Consider the following 8115-nt stretch of genomic DNA (forward strand, 5'->3'; position numbering starts at 1 on the left):
TATATATATATATATATATATATATATAAAAACTAGGGAAAGTTGGAAAAATAGTCACTCTCCAAACTTAATTGTGCATTTAGACGCAAAGTCTTAGAAAAATTAGTACTTTAGACACCATATATGACATCATCTCAATATACTTTCAAAACATACAACACCCTACACTCATGTTTTTGATACTACACTTTGGTCCGCACTCATCCACCACAAATGTAGAAATGTTTTTTATTTTTCCATTTATTAAAAATATTGACTGGAGAAAAGCTCTCAAAGAAGAAATCAAAATGCTCCCGTTTTTGCAGCCGATTTAGACGATCCCGATGACTATTTTGACGATATTTTAGATTTCAAAGGTAAAATCATCATCAATCTAGTCATGGCTTCCATTTTTTTCACCATTTTCTTTAATAGATTCAAAGAAAAAAAATTTCCCCGCAATTATTGAAGCTTGTAAAAATCTTCCGAAATCACTTCATAACTTGTTTTTAGATAAACTTTAGTTTTTCTCGAAGGACTATAGATACATTTCTCCATTTCGAGCTTGATCTGAACCCATTCTTGTTCATTCGCAGTTTGTACGGATTTCATACAAGTCATCGATTGCTCGATACCAGTATCGTAAACTAGTATCTATTAGTGTAGTTTATATATGGCAGTAGCTGAATTTGTTGTTGCCGGTGGTGACTATATGGGAATATGGGAAGAGAGTCCAGAATTTTGGTATTGGAAATATTTTATTCAGACTATAGTTCTCATTTGTTGTGTTTCAATGGTACATATGACGATTTGATTGCAAACGTAATTGAGGCCGGTGAGCTAAATTGTAAGCCAGACAACTTTGTGATAAGCTATAAAATGAACTGGAAGGGAAAAATAAATCCCACATTCATAAAGAATGATAGGCATGTGAGCTTGTACATGATGAATATTGTTGCTGATGGATCTAGGCCTATATTGAGATAAATGTCATTGTGAGGTCTCCGATTGAACCAACGAATTCTTTTAATTACAACGATTAGGTTGAAAATGTGAACTTGGATGATCAACCAAATGAGAGATTTTGTGATCAATCAAACGACAACTTAGGTGATGATTCAATTAATGGGCATGTTGATTCATTAGATTTTGAAGATCAGCCCGTAGATGCGGAAGATTTCAAACATTTTGAAAAAGATCAGATAGAGCAAGAATAGAAATCACAACCCAACCATTCTTTCTTTGATGAAACTAATTTTTACATATCTCAAACATTTAGTACCAAGAGTGAGTTGCAACTGTTATTAGCCGAAGAAGTGGCGAAAAAATCATTTTGATTTTGCTATAGTGAATAGTTGTAGTAAATACTTAAAGGTGAAATGTCTGTCTTGTATTTTCGCGTGGATGCTACGGGCAAATAAATATGAGTGTTCAGATAGATTTCATATCTATAAGTATATTGACGATAAAGTTGCAGTTTTAAAAAAATCATCAGCAACCATAGAAGACCCTCGACCAAATTTATTGTGTTGCGTTGTATGAATCTTTATGAGATGACAAATGTCCAAATGTTAAAAAGATTCAGAGGACTATATTTAATATTTTTCATTATAGTCCAAGCGATTGGAAATATTGGAAGGAAAGTGTGACTGCCAAGGAAATGGTTAGAGTGATAACGGAGCACGGATATTTATGCTTAAAAGTCTTTTCATATATGTTCGACACTCTTAATGTTGGTTCTAGCTATTATATCATGGTAAGTAAGGACACTCATAGATACATGTATTACTACTTAGCTTTTGGTGCTTGCATTAGGGGATTTTTCTCACATGAGAAAGGTAATTGTGGTTGACGACACTCATTTACATGATAAATACATGATAAATACGAGGGAATATTGATGAGTGTATTGCACAGGATACGGAGAATAATGTTTATCGAATTTTCTTTTGTGTCATCGACAAAGAGAACGATACAACGGTATTACAAATGTTTACAATCATTCTCATAAAAAAATATTGCATGAGGTACCTCGGTGAAAATCTTTGGGTAAATCAGCAATATGGAGATTCCCTCCAACTAATACTACAACGCGGAAAAGGCATATTCTTTGGAGGAGTTCAACAATCATTTTTTGGAATTCAAGAACAAAACCCCCAAGGCAGCCTTTGTCCTTGAGTATGATGTTGGTTTCGAAAAGTGGAGTAGAGCATATTTCCCTAGCAACATGTATGATGTAATGACCACAAATATTGCCGAGTCACTCAGCATTATACTGATAGATGTGAGAGTGTACCTGGTTGCATCCATATTTAATTCAATTGCTAAGAAAATTGGAGAACTTTTCAGGGAGAGACATGCGTATGTACTTAAATCAAAGGGTAATAAAATGGTCCATGTTGCTGAATGGATCGTAAGAAACAAAATGATGGAGGGAGACTCCTTGTAAGTAGAGAATATAAATGGGGATGAAAATTAATTCACCGTGTTCGTCGCAGGTTCTACTTCCACTGTAACCTACTAGAAAAATCATGTTGTTGTAGGTAATATTAATTGGTCAAGATACCTTGCGCTCACGCAATGAAAGCTTTGAGATTGAAGCATGTAGATGAGTATTGTATGAGCATCTATTTATATGCTTCACCTTTATATAAGTTGACAGATACCTCCTTGCATACTCTTAATCTATTAATGTTGTCCCTATCGAATCGAAATGGTGTGCGTTAGAAGAATTGCTAAACGTGAATATTCTTCCACCCCTTGGCGATACAAGGATTGGAAGGAAGAAAAGAAAACGTGTCAAGGGTGTCGACGAGAATATCAAAGCAAGAGGAGGAACAAATGTTCAATTTGTAAGAGATACGTACATAAGATAATCAGATGTATGAACAACAACAAATCTTAGATAGATTTGACTAATTATGTTTTTGTAACTAATCTACTGGATGTGAAGGTGTTGTTTATTTTGGACCCCAATATTTTGGTCAATGTAATGTCAATCATTATCGAATTTACTCATGATCTTATATAGATGGGACACATTTTGTACACCGTCTATTAATGTTTATTATTGAGTCAACTCATAGTGTATAAATGTGTGTATAACTCATATATGAAAATTTATGATAATGCAATGATTTTAATGTATGCATTAAAATGTAATTTTAACAAAAGCATTTACTGTTATGTTTTTTCCTCCATTAAAATCGTAATTTCCCTCATATATATTATTTTTAATGCACAAAAAAAAAATATTTCATAATAAATAACCTTTGGATAACTAATCAAGCATATAACTAATACAAATAATATACACTTCACCAAATGACACGTTAAAGAATTGTCACAAAATCAGACGTTGACATTGAAAAAGTAACAATTTGTACTTTGTTACCATTGTAAAATTTAGTCACGGTTGATCAAAATATATAGAAAATTAATACAACCAATACTTGCTCATGTGCTTTGTTTACATTGTAATAACAACATCGACACTTCAAAAGTAATAAGGTATATATGGGTTGATATCATGATCCAAACATGATCTATACTTCACCTACTAGAATATGACGCTTAATTATTGACCGTAGCTAGTATAATTTAAAAGGGAGAATGATTATCTAATAATAAACTATATTATTGAAATTTATTCAATGAAATAATTTTAAACAAGTAATTTAAGGGTCCACATACACTGGGGTAGAGATAAATGATGTATGAGAAAGAGTTGTAGTTATACAATCAACATCTTCAGTGTTATGTGTGAGAAAGCACAAGTATATTGAGAGAATGTTAATTGTTCAACCTATACTCTTCCAAAAAATCATGTAAGGTTCCATACAAATTGAGGGTGGTCATCAATAATGTATGGTTGGTGATCAATAAACCATGTCATTGGACGATGTTTCTACCATTTCTGCCACAGTTGGATATTGTGCACATATACCAACCAATTGTACATCGACTTCAACTAAGCAACATAAAGGTTTCCCACTAAACTAACGCGTTACGGATGACTTAGACTTTGACTAAGAAGCACACAATGTTGCTCACTAAATCTGTTAACCTTAACTGATTTAAAATTATTAACCAAATACAATATCTAAATCCTTTATAGATTAGGAACAACTTTACAATGTGCGTACAAAAGAAATAAACCTAAGACAAGTAAGCTTGCAGCTCTATCATGTCTCTGTTGTTCTTGAAGGTGATTTTTCACCTGAGTGTTAGCCTTTACAAGAGTTCTTGAGAATTTTCAAGTTGCAAAATGTAAGTTTGTACCTATTGGTCATATCTTTATGAAGAATGGTAACAACATTGGAAGCCATGCCATTGTCGGAGGTTTCTGCCATTTCTGCTACAGTTGGAGACTATGCACCAACCAATTGAACTTTTTCTAGCCTGACAGTAATGTGTACATTTGCACAAGTGATCAGGTCCCTTTACAAGGTCCTTGAGTTTGTCAAATCATCAAAACTACAAATAACATTTTATATTTGTACAATAGTTAGTTTTTTAACTTTATGCACTTTTAGTAAATTTTATAATTAAGAATGTATTCATTTTATTAGGAGTATATATCTACTCTCTATTATGAAAATGATGTTTTTTTAAGTAAATGTCAATAAATTTGAAAGGGATAAAATATGTCATTTGCAGCACAAATTTAAATGCAATATACGTCTCAAAACTAGTTAAAATTAGAAATATCAAGAAGTCCCATCAACTCTTAAAATATGCAATACAAAATATTACATTAGACACTAAACAAATATAGAAAAAATAACAGAAATTAGACTATATGTGAGTTTCTATCAAGTTATATTTGTTTAACATTTTCTTCTATGTATAGTGTTTGAAGGTCAAGTCATCTGCTTCCGGACAAATAAAACTATTATTCACATATTTTAGAATTTGAAGGCCACTTTTTTCATCCATAAATTAGTTTAATTTAAGAAGAATCATCACTTTCACTTTTTTCTTTTTAACAAACTCTCGTACTTCCTTTAATTAAAGTTGGGGTGGGGGATGACTCAACATGCATGGATTCTATAATTCATTGTGCGTGCATTCATAGATAGATGATAAAAAATCTGAATTGGTGCAAAATGTCATTTATAAAACTTGTTTTTTTCCTATTTTCATTAGAAAAAACAATTTTCTTATATTTAAGTAACTTACTAGTAAGAACAACATGTTTCAAAACATTTTTGAGCGATTAGATATGAGAAGAATCGAATATTGTTTTGAAATATATTTTCCTTTTTACCAAACACATCAAGTCACATTTTGATGGATGACGAATTTTTCAATATTAATGCTAATTATTTTTCCGTCCATTCAAGTAGGGCATGTAATTCACTTTGATCTTCTTCTTCTTTTTTACCAATAATTCTAATGACATGTGGAGTAGAGCATTAATAATTCACAGAAACAATCTCTTTAATTTTAATTATGTTTCTTCAACTTATAATTACCACAAAGTTAGTGTTTATTCTTTCAGATCAACACCCATGGCATATTCTTCTTTAATTGCGAGTGATTCACAATACTGTCCTCAATGGAAGTACAATGTCTTTCTAAGTTTTAGTGGCGAAGACACTCGGAGATCATTTACGGGTCACTTGTATGAATGCTTGAAAAACAAGGGAGTATTCACCTTTAAAAATGACAAAAAGCTAGAGCACGGTGCATCTATCTCAGATGAACTTGAAAGCTATTGAAGAGTCTCAAATTGACCTCGTTGTTTTCTTAAAGAATTATGCTATGTCAAGGTGGTTCTTGGATGAACTCGTGAAAATTATAGATTCCAAGACTCAATATGGACAAACAAGCATACCGGTCTTCTATGATGTGGATCCATCAGAAGTTCGAAACCAAAAGGAAAGCTTTGCGGAAGCCTTTGCCAAACACGAATCAAAGTATAAAGAAGATGTTGATCTTGGAATGCAGAAGGTGAAAAGATGGAGGACTGCACTAAGTTCTGCTGCGGGTCTAAAAGGACATGGCATCTGCCAAGGGTGAGTATAAAAAGTGTTTGATTTATGTGAAGTACTTACTAATCTTGTTTTTTTTTTTTTTTTATATTTCATTTATTCACATTTAATTTTCTCATTTGTGTAGGATTGAATCAGAGAATATTCAACAAATTGTCAACCAAATCTCTTCCATATTATGCAAGATACCTTTATCTTATTTACAAGATATTGTGGGAATAAATATCCATTTTGAGAAAGTAAAATCCCTACTAAAGATGGAAATCAATGATGTTCGGATTCTGGGAATCTGGGGAATGGGAGGAGTCGGTAAAATGACAATGAGCAATTTTTGATATGCTCTCACCTCAATTTGATGGTGCTTTTTTCCTAGCTCGTATTAAAGAAAATAAAGAAATGCACTCTCTGCAAAATATCCTTCTCTCTGAACTGCTAAGGTAAAAAGAAGAATACGCGAATAATAAGGAGGATGGGAAGCACTTGATGGCTCGTAGACTTCATTTGAAGAAGGTCTTTGTGCTTGATGACATAAATCACGGAGACCATTTAAATAATCTAACAAGGGATTATTGGTTTGGCAAGGGAAGTAGGATTATTGCAACAACAAGCGACAAACATTTGATAGGAAAAAATGATGTAGTGTATGAAGTGACTTTACTAGTTGATAATCAAGTTATTCAACTGTTCAATCAACATGCTTTCAAGGAGAAGTTCCGGATAATTCATTTGAGAAGCTAACATGGGAGGTGGTAGGTCCTGCGAATGGACTTCCTTTAGCCCTAAAAGCGTGGGGTTCTTTCTTACATAATAGCGACATAACTACGTGGAAAAGTGCTACAGAGCAAATGAAAATGAACTCTAAATCAGAAATCGTTGAAAAACTCAAAATTAGCTATGATGTATTTCTAGATCTAGCATTCTTCATAAGAGGGGAAAAATATGATACATCATGCTAATTCTTGAGAGTTGTTATTATAGAGTAAGTATCACGTTGAGTGTCCTAATTGACAAAGCTCTTCTGTTCATCTCTAATGGTATAATTCAAATGCATGACTGAATATAAGATATGGGTAAATATACAGTAAAAGTGCAAAAGGATGATCCGGGTGAATATAGCAGGCTATGGGATGGTAAAGATTTCGAAGAAGTGATGGTCAACAATATAGTAAGTAGACTACAATGCAATAATATTCAATTTATGGTTTTCATATACCAAAATTTGTTTATCCTAATTGTAAGGTAAATTGAAAATATTGTAATTAATTTCTATCTTTATTTCATAAAATAATTAATTTGAGATGAATATTTTTATCAATGTAAACAACTAATATGAATTGATGGTCTCTCTACGTTCACAAAATAGTGGTAACGTCTAGGTACACTCTATTCTTCTTAGACTCTACTTATGAGATTTCACTAGATATGTTATTATTATTGTTATTGGATAATTAATATGAGACATAAGAAGTATACCTTAAAATTTTATTTTGAATATATATATATATATATATATATATATATATATCAGTGAATCATCAAATTTCACGTAGAGACTTTAATTGTTTTAATTGATCATTGTTTATTTTACACACCACAAGTAGGTTTTCATTGTGTCATATGGATACTTTTTGCTCACATGTCAAAGTGAGTGTAATAATTCAATAATAGCACGTGAAAAGCTTAATTTGGTCAATTTTTTATTTTATTTTCTTTTCTTCTTCTCCAATTTTCAAGTCACCACCTTCCACCATTTTTTCAATCTTAAACTCCTTCATTAACGGAGGTCAGTTTTATTTATTCAAATCCATTTTTAAGTCATTTTTTTTCTTCTTCATTGTATTACTTTGCTAAATTTACCATCACCTCCCTCTACCTCTTTTGCCGGATAAATGGATATGAACCCCCATATTTCATATTTGATCTCTCCTTATTCTATTCCCACCAAACAACACTAAAAAGAAAGAAAAATAGTAATATAAAAGAAAAAAGCACTAAAGAGATATAGAGCATATGTAAAAAGACGATTTTCAATTTCATCTTTTTCACCGGAAAAAATTGATATGACTACTAATATTTGATAATTTTTCTTTTTCTCCTTGTCTCCCTCACCCTCCTCTCTTTTTCTCTCAAAATAACACTA

General features: G+C 32.0%; 1 pseudogene; it reads left to right on the top strand.

The window, feature by feature from the left end:
- Nucleotides 1–5492: 5492 nt before the first annotated feature.
- The window catches only part of LOC107019495, a 6839-nt pseudogene continuing 4216 nt past the window's right edge, over nt 5493–8115 (top strand).

The sequence above is a fragment of the Solanum pennellii genome, chromosome 5, assembly GCF_001406875.1.
Source record: "Solanum pennellii chromosome 5, SPENNV200".
Lineage (NCBI taxonomy): Eukaryota > Viridiplantae > Streptophyta > Magnoliopsida > Solanales > Solanaceae > Solanum > Solanum pennellii.